Source organism: Corvus hawaiiensis, chromosome 26 (assembly GCF_020740725.1).
Source record: "Corvus hawaiiensis isolate bCorHaw1 chromosome 26, bCorHaw1.pri.cur, whole genome shotgun sequence".
NCBI lineage: Eukaryota > Metazoa > Chordata > Aves > Passeriformes > Corvidae > Corvus > Corvus hawaiiensis.
This window is the reverse complement of record NC_063238.1, coordinates 27945514-27959115: the sequence shown is the minus strand read 5'-3', so window position 1 is coordinate 27959115 and position 13602 is coordinate 27945514.

Genomic DNA, 13602 nt, shown 5'->3' with positions numbered 1-13602 from the left:
GAAAACAATGTTGTATTTTGTCACAGGAAGAAAAAATCTCAGGGAATAAAGCCTTCAGAGGAAAGAATACAGTTTTTAAACTCATCTCTATTTTTCATATTGAATAAGAGAATATGAAGGCAGAAGTGATGAATTTGAACAAAAAAATATAATATACACATGATGTATATCACCATTAGCAGGGGCAAAAGTCAAATTTCACTCACAAGCTTCATATGAATTTTGTTTGAAAGGACTCAAAATAATTCAAAAAAGATTTTTTAATTTTTATTTGGCATCTCTGCTACAAGGTGGCAATAGATGGAATATCTAGATTCTTCATTGCTGTATAGTATTTTATCCCCTCTAAATTACATTTGAAATCTTTCAAAACAAAATCTGCTTTTTATTTTTCTTAGTTCCTTAATAATTTCCTCTATGACTGATATAGATAAAAAGCTGTGTTTTTTCCCATAGACAATGTAGACCTCTTGTTTACCCTTTCTACTTTACAATACTTCTTAGTGATCCATCTTCTAAACAAACACAAGCAAGATGCATTCAGCAATTTTTCCCATCACTGCAACCCTTGACAGAATATAGATTAAAAAAAAAAAATCTGTTCTGAGGAGGTGAAAGTGGTGCTGATCAATTGTTGGAAGCAGCCTGACGAAGTGGGAAAACTGAAGCTTTTTCAAACTGTGTAGTGAGCCATCACAATGCTGCTGATATCCTATGCAGGTACTGGTTTTCTCTGCAGAACTGAAAGTTTATTATTTCTGTAAGAGATACAAACTACTGAGACTATCAGATCTGCTAGTGCTGTGGTAACATCAGATAAGCATGTGGAATTTATATATATATATATGTATATATGGCTAGTAGCTGAAGATAAGGTTCTTTTTCCATTTGTTACCATAGTATAGAGCTTCTGCTTTGTAGTGGCTTGGTCCAAAATACTCATTACTGTTTACCTTCTGTGAGATAAGAATTAGGAGAAATGCAAAGCAGGCACCAAACTTGAAAGAATATAAAGAAGTTTATTAATAGACCTAAAAGAGGGAAAAAGAAAAAATAAAATCATACCACACCTTCAGAACTCTTCTCCTCCCCCCACCTTTCTCCCTTCTCCCACTGACAATGTAAAAAGACAACCCTTGAGATGTTCAATGTGTTTACCACTTCTGTAATAGCCTTGTTCAGTTCATTTAGGAAGAGGAGTCTCTCTTGCTCATGCTATGGAGAAATTATCACAATGAGACAGCTGCCCAGGTTGGTTCTCTGCTCGCTTCAGTATCACGAGACAGCCGCCCGGGTTGGTTCTCTGCTCGCGTCATGTGAGAGTCCCCTCCCACGACTTGCAGCTTTTCCCACAACTGCTTTTGAGGATCCAATCTTGAGCAACTTTAAGGTTGAGCCGTTCAGAAACAAAAGTTCTCTTCACCCATCTCTGGGAGCATTTCATCTCTAAGAACAGATGCCCTCCTCCTTCCCTGGGAGCAAAGGGTCTTCCTCATCTTCATCTCTAGGACTATCTCTGGGAGCACCTCTAGAAACTGAGGTCTTCTCCTTTCCATTTGGAGCAAAAGTCCTCATCGTTTCCATCTCTCCCTGTTCAAACTTCTCATCAAATTACAGCTGCTTCAGCATCTGCTTATCTCAGCACAGGTGCTTCTGCTCACAAGTACAAGTTGAACGCTCCACCCCCCCATGCTTTCATGAAATTACAATGGGTACTCTGATATATCATAGCTTTACAACAGAATTTCAGCTTTAAGCATCTCCTCTTTCTCCTCCCTCAGGTTTTCAGCTCTTCACAGCACTAAAAGGGTTAATCTCACCTGGGCCTTGCAGGTGGAATTTCGCCTATCACTGTTGGTCATATGATCTTTGCCGGACAGTGGTGCAGCTTCAGCTGAATCTTGGCTGCACTGGTGAGGGGGAGCCGGGGTGCTCCATCTGCATGTAGCACAACTGGGGGGTGGGGGGGCGCGGGTAGAACAGGGCCCATCGGCTCCAGGATGGCTGTGGTCCAGCCCAGCCTGGCCCGAGCAGGGCCTGGGCCACGCCCACCAGGCCCCCATACAGGGCCCCGCAGCCACCTGTCCCAGCACCGGAAACGAGAGAGAGCTCTGCCCAGGGTTTGTCTATTCTTAAGTGTGGATCACAGAGGTGGTCAAAATTTTAAATGGCTTAAAAAATTGTCCATATTTAAACTGGCCAGCTGATAGGTCCTGTCCGGTCATAGAGGAGCTGTAAGCACCTCTTTGCAAGAACATCACTTCCGGGACTATGCTTTGCTAACCCATGACATGCTTGTACACCAGATAACTTCATGGAAAAATCCCTGGGATTTAACAAGGAAACAGCATAGATTTACAGAAATACTATTTTCCTTTCAAAGAGGATTTTATTTGTTCAAAAATGATGTGCATGTAATTCTTATTTTTAAAATTTATGAAGAGTTAAAAGTCTCAGGAGAGATTTGTGTTCTCTGCTAATCTTTACAGAAATTTCCCATAAATAATTTGCCCCTAAAGGCATGTGTAGAGTGATCGAGTGATCGCAGTGGGGATGTTTTTTCCAGGAACCATGTTACAACTGTCTTTTTGGCTTGTATCTGTTCACCTTTAGCTGTGATGCTATTGTCTAAGTATTCAAGGTGCTTGCTGCTTGGAATAGTGTCTTGTCATGGAAGACATCCTGGAAATTAGCATCTGCACCAAATAAAGACCAAGGACTGAAGGGAGGTTGCTGTTGATAAAGAAAAGGCAGTTCTACCACTCTCCTGTTTGGCATTATTTTAACTATAAGCACCCCTTACTCTGATTATTTCAAGGGACTACTTCTTAGGAGGGTTTTAGGTGGAGTTCACAGGTCTTTTATTTCAGACAGGAACAAGAGAGATTGGAGATCACCTCTGGCCCTGAATCCATCTCTAAAAGTAGTATAAAAATGGACTGACTGAGAAAGATCTGAAGGGGTGGATGGTTGTTTCAGTTTAAGGTCAGGTCACAGCAGATGCACGCACTACAGCCCACAGGAGGCTGCTCGGCTGGGTAAACACATCCTGTAGCTCCCACCCACCTGCCACATCCAGGCCCCAACTGCTGCCAGTACTTGTGGATTCACTGAGGAAGCTTTAGAAAAGAGAGAATCAATGGTGTTACTACTGTTCAGATGAAAGGATTCTTTGATCCGAAGGACTGGATGCAACAGCACCACATTTTCTGTGAATTTCTCTAGAAACCCTTTAAGGAAAATTAAAGCAGAAAAATGTTTTGCCATTCTATGAATTTAAAGAAGAGTAACATTTTAAGATGTTCTTTCAAATCCAAATGTTGACATTTGGATTTTAAGTACTCTATAGGGTTTTTGAGATTTCTGAGATTTTTTCTGTTTAATACGTTTTATAACTGTGGTAGGTTGACTTTGGCTAATTGCCAGATGTGCACCCAGCAACTCTCAACCCCCTTTTCAATTGGAGTTCCCTGGAAATTAGGAGGAAAAGCTTGTGGGCGGAGATAAAGACAAGGAGATCCTTTACAAATTCCCATCACAGGCAAAAGAGGTTTGACATGGGGAAAATTTAGTTTATAACAAGTTAAAAACAGAGTTTAGTGGCGAGAAATTAAGGCAAAACAACATGGTCTCCCTTCCCCCCAAGCAACACAGAGGGAATGGGTGCTACAGCCAGTCTGTAATAGTTCCTTTCAGCTACTTCCTCCTCAGACTTTCCTCTGCTCCAGCATGCACCCTCTTCATGGGCTGCAGTGCTTTTCTACTCCAATGTGGGGACTGCCAGGCTTCAGCTTCCTTTAGGACTTATCTACATGCTCCAGCATGGGATTCTCCATGGTCTGTAGTGTGGATGTTTGCTCCACTGTGGTCTCTGCTAGAGCACCTAGAGCATCTTCTCCTCCTCCCTCTCCAACCTCAGTGTTAGCCAGATTGTTTGCCACACTTTGTCCTCTTCCCTGCTGTGCAGTGGTTTTTTATCATGTTTTACATAAATTCTCCCAGAGACACCACAAACTCCTCTGCCAAGCTCAGCTGTGTCCTGCTGTGAGTCCATTTTGGAGCCATCTGGAACTGACTGTCCAGCACAGAGCAGGCCCTGGCTTCTGCTCACAAAGGCCATCCCTGCAGCTTCCACCATTACCAAAACCTTGTCACTTAGTTTCAACACCAAGAAGTTATCAGATAAATTATGTTTATTGCAAATATAATTCTATAGAGTCACACATGCACTGTTCTCAAACATATTGTGACTTCTACACTTCTCAAGTTGGTTAAAATTGGTGAGCTTAACACATTAAAAAATTTAAGAATAGAGACAACTGAAGGGACTGAGCAGGGAATTGTGGTACTTCTGGTAGGCATACTTTTTAGGAAATTATTTTGTATTTTTCCTGTATTTTTAGGTTAATATAGAAGGAAACCTATTAAAATGTACAATTCATGAAGAATAGAGGGGCCTAGCACAGATATCTTTTAAAAGTCAATAAACTTAATCAGTTAAAAGTTGGAGTTGGTGCATGTGGATGCTGAAAAGCTTGAAGCAGAGAAACTTTCCAGCTTTCTGCCAGCATCCTGTGAAAGTCTTGCCTTTCTCACGCAGGCTAGCTGAAAACAGTGAGAGGTTTTTGTAAACCAAGACTTTATCTCACAGGTGCAAGCTTGTTATACACGGTCTGTTGATACTGACTGGAGAAAATATTTTGAAATGGGTGTCGTAGCGTTTAGCCAGTCATTCTGGGAGGTGGATGGTCAAAGGACCAATAACCTTATGCCATTCAAGCAAACCAAGTTATATAAACGAGTCTGTAAATTAATAAATGATCCCATTCTTCCAGGACCTGAACTCTATGTTGTTATTATCGCCATCCCCAGTACAACAGCAACATCTGCAGACCTAATATCAAGATGTTTGTGTATTTTTTGTTTGCTTGTTCTGTTTTGTTAGCATTACATCTAGATATGGAGCTGGAACATACTCCAAAAAAAGTACAAGGAGGTGAATTTTGTGCTTATTGAAAATATAAAGCAATGATTGCAGTGCTGATTGTCACAGCTGGAACATAACAGACACATCTTAACATTGTTCTGAGGTGTACTCACCAACTTATGACACAGTATGAAGGAAACACTCACACTTAGCAGGGCTAGCAGCCAGTGTGGCACTGGGGAGTGAAAGATGGTAGGAAATTACCTAATAGGAACAGAGAGACTCCTAGGATATATATTTTATTTATCCTATTAGAAAAATAGAACAATATAAACTCTATTCTGTCTGCATTACAAGATAGGGATGTACAGAAAAAAGCTAGAAATAATGTTTGACTGAGAATTCATAAAAGCATGCCAGTGGGAGAGAACAAAGTGCTGTCTCCATGGTCTAGGGAATAGATGAAGGACAACTGACTCAAAGGTTGCCAGCACAAATGGGTCTGAAAACCTTCCTGTGGTAGCCCCACACTCTACACCTTTCACTCTACACCTTTGCCTTTGCAGGAGAATTCACATGTCTATGAGTGTAAGCAGTAGCAGGATGAACAGAGAGTTGCATATGGGATGACAGGACCAAGAACAAGTCTTAAGAGGAGTGGCTGAGGGAACTGGTGGTGTTTATTCTGGAGGAGGCTGAGTGAAGAGTGTATCGCTCTCTACAACTACCTGAAAGGAGGTTCTGCAGACTGGGGAGGATTTGTCTCTTCTTCCTAGTAACAAGCAACAGGACCATAGGAAACAGCCTCAAGTTGTGCCAAGGGAGGTTTAGATTGGATATTAGAAAAAAAAGTTCACCAAAAGGCTTACAGAGCATTGGAACAGGCTGCCCAGGGAACTAGATGAGTCACCATGGCTGGAGGTATTTGAAAGACACGTAGATATAGTGCTTAGGGACATAGTTTGGTGTTGAACTTGGTTGATGGTTAACAGTTGGACTTGATGATCTTGGAGGTCTTTTCCAGCCTGAATGATTCTATTATTCTATGACCTAAATAAACTTTTTGCTGTGGATTATTAAACTGCTTCTCCACCTCTGCTGTTGTACACTCAGGTTTTGTACCAGAGTCCTCTTCTGCTTCAAAAGACCACAGAAATGTAGGAGCCATCTATAAACAGTGGAAGGAGTTTTTTCTAGAATGAACAGGATACTACTGTGACAGAGCTTCTGATAATCATATATTGTACTATCTGGTTATACAGCTAAGTGCCCCCGCTCCCCCTCCCCCCCCCAAAAAAAAGTATGTAGAACTATATTTGTTCTCTAAAATAGGTTTGGCCTCGTATTCAGGTGTGGGGTGTGCCCAGCCACTGCCCTGGAGGGATCTCTGCTGAGATAAGAGATTTTGCAGTTGCCCAGCAGGACTCCCTGGAAAGGCAACCACTTTGGTCACGGCGAGAAAAGACAAAACCCACAATCCTTTAGGAGACACTATGCAGATTTCGTCGTAACCCATTGGTCTGTTCCCATCCCAGATCCTCTGTAACCCATTGGCCTTTACTGATCCCCTGTATCCCTATAAAAGCAAGCCCTCTGGGCCCCTGTGGCTCAGAGAGAGGGTTCTCATCCCTGGCTCTCCCCTTCGCCAGAGGGGACCCACAATAAAGCTACCTTTGTGCGGAACCAGCCACACGAGCCTTCTCCTCTCTCTCTCTCTGGCCTGGCTTGGCCTGGAGGCTGCCCTGCAGAGCTAAGCTGGAATCACGAACTGACAATCACTAAAGAGCTAACAGTCTCTGCAAGGGCCCTCCTGCCAGCAGCTGAGGGAAGACACCGGACCTCGGGAATGCGATTCCTCTCGGGACCATCTCCCCAGACCAGTCACCTCTTCCTGGGTCAGAGCCGCTGACCCCTGTCACCTGCTGTAATATTCAGGAATGCTGAAATGTCTGTTCTCTGAAGAAACCCATTGCCTTTACTCAGAAAGAAAAGAACTATCTTATTTCTGAAAAGAGATGAGCTTTTAAGGCAAATTAATAAGCAAAATATGTTGGGAAAATCTGCAAAACTGCAAATTTCTATCTAAATTTTCAATGAAGCTATGGTTTGGCATTAACTTAGTTATATTAATAAAGTGACCTGAAGAGCTGTATAATAATTTAATTTTATTATCTATCAGAATTACAAATATTTTACAAGTAATGTAAGGCATCAGATGAAAAAAAAAAACATTTAAGAGGCTATTTTACTTGCCTATGTCACATTCATGCACACATTTTTAAGGCAGACTCCTTCATCGCCAAACATTTGTTTTTCTTTCACCTTTTCAGGAGACCAAGCACCATCAGTTTATTGTCACAAAAACCTGACCATGTTAAATTTTTGCTGCTCACAGCATGAGTCAGGAAAGGAACATAGATGGTTTACTCTACCATTCCAAGAATCATTACGCAGCAAGATCTCTTCCATTAATTTCTGACAAGATCAGAACAGCTTAAACAGGTATTAGAATAGTAGCGCCGTCCACACCATTGCTATTAATAGTAGCATTGACATTTTCCAAAGAAAAAAATTCTGAGTAAGAGCTAATTTACATATATATCTATTTATATCTGTATATATTAGCTGGAACAGAAACCTGGGATTTTTCCATGTGTCAGGTCTCATTCATTTTAGTAATGTGGTGTCAGTATACTGCCAACATTTACAACAGAAATGTCACAGATGGTGTGTTTAAAATAGAATTGGCAAATTCACTTGTTTCACCTGAGGTGCATTGAAGTGGTGCTATACTTTATGGAAAAGCTGAAAATGTTATTCTAGATTATGATAAGAAATTGGATTAACTCCTCAAATGTAATAATATATTTTTTAGCCATCTGAGGACCTCGCTTGGAAAGTTATTTCACTTGGGAAAATTGAGGGAGAGTTGATCATGTACTTTCTGTGGCAATATGAGTACTTTTTGTATTTTAAGTTGAAAGAAAACAAACTTACATTAATTCTAACTTTAATATAAAGTTGTGGCTCAGGGGAGTTACAGGCAGGTGAATTTAAAATTGTGGTTTTATTTCACAAGTCAGAAAACTGGTTGTGTAGATGCAGCATAGAATTTTTCAAGCTGTTCTTTTAATAGACCTCTGTTAGCAAGAGACTACATATGAGAAGTTAGTTCAGTCACAGCCACTAAAAGCTTGATTATTTTTTTTACTGCGATTGAACACTGTCAGCTGATGTATTGATGATGTAGAATAGTCTGAGACTAGGCAGTGGAAGAATAATGGACTCTAAAGCACTGTTTCAGGCTAATTTAAATCAGTAATAGAGTGATAAAGCTTTTACATTCTAACATCATTTTTCTTGCCATAAATATGATAAAATATTACTGATGTATGACAGTGTTCTGGTTCCATATTAACTGATAAATGAGAGTCTAGCTTTAGAGTTATAGATACAGCTCAGGTATATGCTTGTCCTGGTATAGAGTTGCACTGCACAATAGTAAGAGATACATCACTATTTCCAGTAATGCAAAAAATTCCTGAAGTAGAAATTATTTATAATAATAAATTCTTCTTATTATAGCAGAGCTGTAGAAACTCAACAAGGAATTTTGTAGCATCTCCTGATTTAAATATGTAAGAATATTTTAAAGTTAAGTAGTCGCAAATTAAGTTCTCCTTTCTTTGCACATCCTAAATCAAATTGGTGCCAAATTTTAGGAACTCCTTAAACATGGAAAATAGTCAGCTTTAAAAAGGAGATATTGTTTATTCTGTGCAAGGTGGAAGTTTTCCACAAATCAAGCACACCAGAGAGTAAAAAGCAAAAGAATTTATACACAAAAATTTACGTAAACACACATACCTAATACAGAGTTACCACCGGCTTGTGTAACTTTATTCAATACTTGTTACTGCACCTGTGTGCGCCTCTTTGGGGGTCTCTGTTGGTCATCTGGGGAGGTGACCCTTACTCAGTTTCAAGCAAAGTTTGTCTAGGACCTGCAAAACACAAGATTGTGTGCCAAATAAGACGTGATCTGCAGCTTTGGAGCCACATCTAAAACAATTGCCAAGCATGATATAAAGTACAACAGCTTTCCATAAGCATTAAGCAGAACCTATTTAACCTGATAAGATCTCTTTACATTCAAAGGAAGGGTTAAAGGTGAGAACGATACCATCAGCTTATGTTTACAACAGAGATCAAAGAAAGGGACAGAGAATTCTGCTAATAGTCAACAAAATCAGTTGTATTGATTATTCTTTGTTGTCTTCTTTTGCTATCCACTCTGCTCCTCACTCCAGTACTGCCGGGTCCCACCAAAACCCAAAGGTGCAGCTGCTCAGCAATGAGCTACTCATGCCTGACTGTTACAACCCACCCCTGAAGTCAGGGTAATTGAGGTTCTTGTTAATAGATCCCTTGGGGCAGATTAGTGTAAAATGACACTGAATGACTGGTGTTTATACATATCTATGGCAGCTTTATTTTAGAACAACTTGCTTGCAAAGGAAAGAAGGTATGTAGCCGTTTTTGTTATTATCCATAGAAATGAAACAATATAAAAGTATAAAGATACCATTTAAAAAAAAGACTTAAGGAAAAGAAAGAAAGAGAAAGAAAGGTTAAGAATAGATAGCAGAGGGGAAAGACATCACCACCAATGGATCCAGCAATGAGACTTTGTTGCTACAATTTCTATGTCCTGTATTCAAAATGATGGTCTCATTCCTGATCCAGCAGGGGTTTGGGAAGCCCATAAAACATAATGTTCAGTGTGTTCAGGTGGGAACACCCAGGCACCTGCCCTGGGACAGAGGGGGTTTACAATGTCTGATATAATACTGGATCATGCACAGTCCTCTGGTGGATGGCCCCAGAAATGAGTCTGGGGGTACGTTGGGAGTCTTTTAAAGTTTATGACACCTTCTAAGACACGGCAGCTGCCTCTCACACCAGCCAGCTCAGTAGAGCAAGTTGCACCACCCCTGAAGGGATGAATACCTTCAGGCCTATGTATGAATGTGCATGCCCAGACACTTTTCCGGGAGAGGTGTGTGGGGGGGGAAGTTTTACACCTGGGCCAGTTGTGTAAAGGAGGACATTAGCATGATAAAAAGCATTATCCCACCTCCAGGATCTGCTTCTTATCAGCCTTACTTGGCTCACAACCCAGCTTTTTGCTAAGCAAAGATTTGTTGTGGCCATCCTCCATGGTGGAGGTCTGCACCTGGCCTGTTCTTATGCAGATCAGAGGTTTCACCACCACACTCAAAAACTCTGGTCCTCCCTTTGGTTTGGGGGTGTGTGTGTGCAAACCTGGCCTCAGCAAAGCACCTGCTGCTTTTGCAAATGGCCAATTGATTAAGTCATTAACCCTTGCCATTCCAGTCCCTCACACTGACCCATGGTTTATTCCCTGTCATGCCTCCCCCAGGTCAGACACTCCCTTGCCTGGGGAGAAGCCAGACCTGACCCTGGAGACATTCTGCTACCTCGCTATCAGGGCAGTGTGATAGCTTGGCATCATGGCTCTCAGCAGCTGCTGACAAAACCAGCTGTGCCACCACAGGTCTGCCCAGTAAATTAGTTATATGTTGTATCACACATTCTTCTATTGCTTATTCTACTCTATCATGTATCCTACATTCAATTTTAATTATCTGTATGCTAAGTATACATTGATACTCTCATTATTAGTAGCACCACATTTTGCAGTCATTCAATATATCTTTAGATCAGATCATATCTTTAGTATTTTTTTTTTCTCCTTTTAAATAGTTTCTTCTTGTAAGACTGGTATTTTCTACAGGAAATCTGCTTTGGAGTTAGTTACCTAACATAATTAGTTCCATATGAATTCAGTTGCACAGCTACAATGATGTGGGATCAATTCTTTCAGGCTGGCGTAACATTTCATTATCTTAGAGAACAAATTTGATTTACTCTTCAAAAGAGATCTTCTTAGAGTATTTTCCCCCTTAAAACAATAAATAAATAATGCAGTGCCTTTACTAATGCAGACATGCTAAATATGGGTCTGTACGTATTAAATAGCTAGCTACAAAGAGAAGTATATTTATTTTGAAATGTTATTAAAACTGTTTTGAATTGTTTTCATTCACTGTCAATATAGGAGGGGAAATACTATATTGTTCTTTTTAGTCTGAATTCTAGGAAATTTTGAACATTGAGGGTTTTGAGATTCTTTGGGTCTCCTTAAAGACCTCTGAATCTTCATTGAGTATTAGTTATTCTCTTTTGTGCCATGTGATGTGTTTACTTGTCCTTTCAAAGCACTTTTCCCTTCCTAATATGAAGACCATTTCTATGACTCTGGTGCTACTGGTGTTAGGTGATTTTTGATCTACAGTTGATCTTACTTAAAGAGGAGCTTAGAACTATAAAGTCTTTACAATGCCAAAGGGAACACCATTTGCTTCAGGGAATTCACAATTAAATGTATAAATTCAGTTTAAAGACTTGAATTTTAAGCAGAGAGAGAGAGAAAAGTATAACTCTGCATCCAATCTCTTTTGTGAGTAAAAAAATGCACCTATTTTACCCACAGTCCTTTTTTTAAATTTTGTAACAGTATCAAAAACATTTTGGGGTTTTTTTTTTTTCATAAAACAAACATAAACACTCTCTGAGATGTTTCCTAAAAAAAAATAGTGGACTGTACTGTCACCTTCTCTTTATTTGTTTTTAAAATCCCACCAGACCTTTAGGTTGAGCTGTAGTTCAAGGAAATGGCAGGGGAAAATATTACATGAACTATTAATTTTTTGTCTATATTCAGTTAAGGATGTCTTGAATAATCTAACCATAAGAAGTATTTTTTGTTGTAAAACAATATCCTTCAAGGTGAGGCCTGAATTAAATAAGAATATAATCGAGTTTTATATCTTTTTCACTATTCAGTCAGTTGCTCTCTTAGGCTCTATGAACAATTCATTATAATTCAGCAATATGATAAAACAGGTCTTGAAGGTTGTTGGGTTATTTTATTCATCTCCTTTGTCTTTTAAAGTAAATTCATGTTCATAAAATCTCACATGTTTCTTGCTGTCTGGAATAAAGTTCTTATTTTAAGAAGTAAGAGCTACAATTAAAGATGAAAAAATAAGTATATAAATTAAGATATAATAAAAAATTGACAAATCATAGAATTCATAAACATTTGATAAATTCATGTTAACAGCATAAATTGTGGATGGAGAAATAAAAATTATGCAAGGTTTCACTTTTCGCTATGTTGACATGAATTTAGATCTAATTAACTAATTATGTATTATACTGGATCATATTGATTTTTTTCCAATGACTACTACTTTAGATTTAGCCAATACTTTAACCATTTCCCTTTTAAAAATGACTTAGCTCCTTGAATTTGGGTTCAATGGAAAGTGAAATAGGAAAACCAAATAGGAAAATTAAAACTTACCTCTTCCATTTTGGATACTGGATTTGGTCAGAACATGCCATAGAAAGTGGTTATAAGGAACAGTGATAATATTTTCCCAAAACTCCTCTTTGTTTGTATATTGTACCTGATGGTGATCATTGGCAAAAATACAAAACAAAACAAAAGCAAGAAACCCCAACAAACTGATGATTCCAAGAGACGTGTTCCCTCTACCTTCTGTGATACTTTGAAACCCCCAGATTTCTATGGCTATAAAGACAAGTCTAGCCTCATATCCTGAGAACTGAAGGTCTGATTAGGGCCTTCCAACACTAAAAACTCTGCAATTTTATTTTACAACAGCTATTCACTCTAGGAGAGTAGCAGAAAATACAGCAATAGCTTCCTGCTACATCCTCAGGTACGAGAAACTGCAAGTCATCAGTGATTCCCTTTGCCCTCTATGCAATAAGAAACCTCCCATCTAAGAGAGGTAAACAGCCAGACTATGTCTGCTTGGTTAATTGGCAAATTTCCTACCTTTGCCACACCCTCACAGTCTGTTTTCTGGGAGTTGCTGACAAATTTTTGAACAGGAACAGGGAATCGTGATAATATCACCTACTAGGGTTGTGAGGCATGCTCAGCTCTCAATTTTAGGCTGTCTGAAGACTCACAAGTATTCAGATGTGCTGGTTATATTTGACTTGTGTTTGAAAGCTACAATTACTTTAAAATCAGAGGAGTTTATAAAGCAATTACAGGATTTGAAGAGCTTTTGTGCTGAGATAAATCTGGTTTTTTTATCGTACATTTGATGTGAACATCATGATGAATAGATTGCTTTCCCCTTTTGCTTGTCCAAATTTATTAATTGATAAATTTAAATAAAATAAATTATATATGCATACTGAATGCATAAATTAGCAAAAATCACCTTTTGTTCAAGATTCTAACAGAAACCACAGTTATGCATGTATGGTGTGTGTGTGTATGTATGCGTTACCTGAGGACTTTGCATTCAGTTTTCACTTCTGATTTTTTAATCGTTGGAAATTTCAAATCCAATTCAGTTTCTTAGAGGAGTACTGAATCCACAGATATAAATTTCCCACATAGTTTGAGAAAATAGTTGACTAATGGATGAGGAAAAGAGACCCCATGCAGAGATACACTTACAGCTTTTTACCGGCTAGGCTTGTAGTTCAATGCTTTAGAAAGCCTCGGGCATCTAGAGAGGTAGCACGGGCAATCTAACATT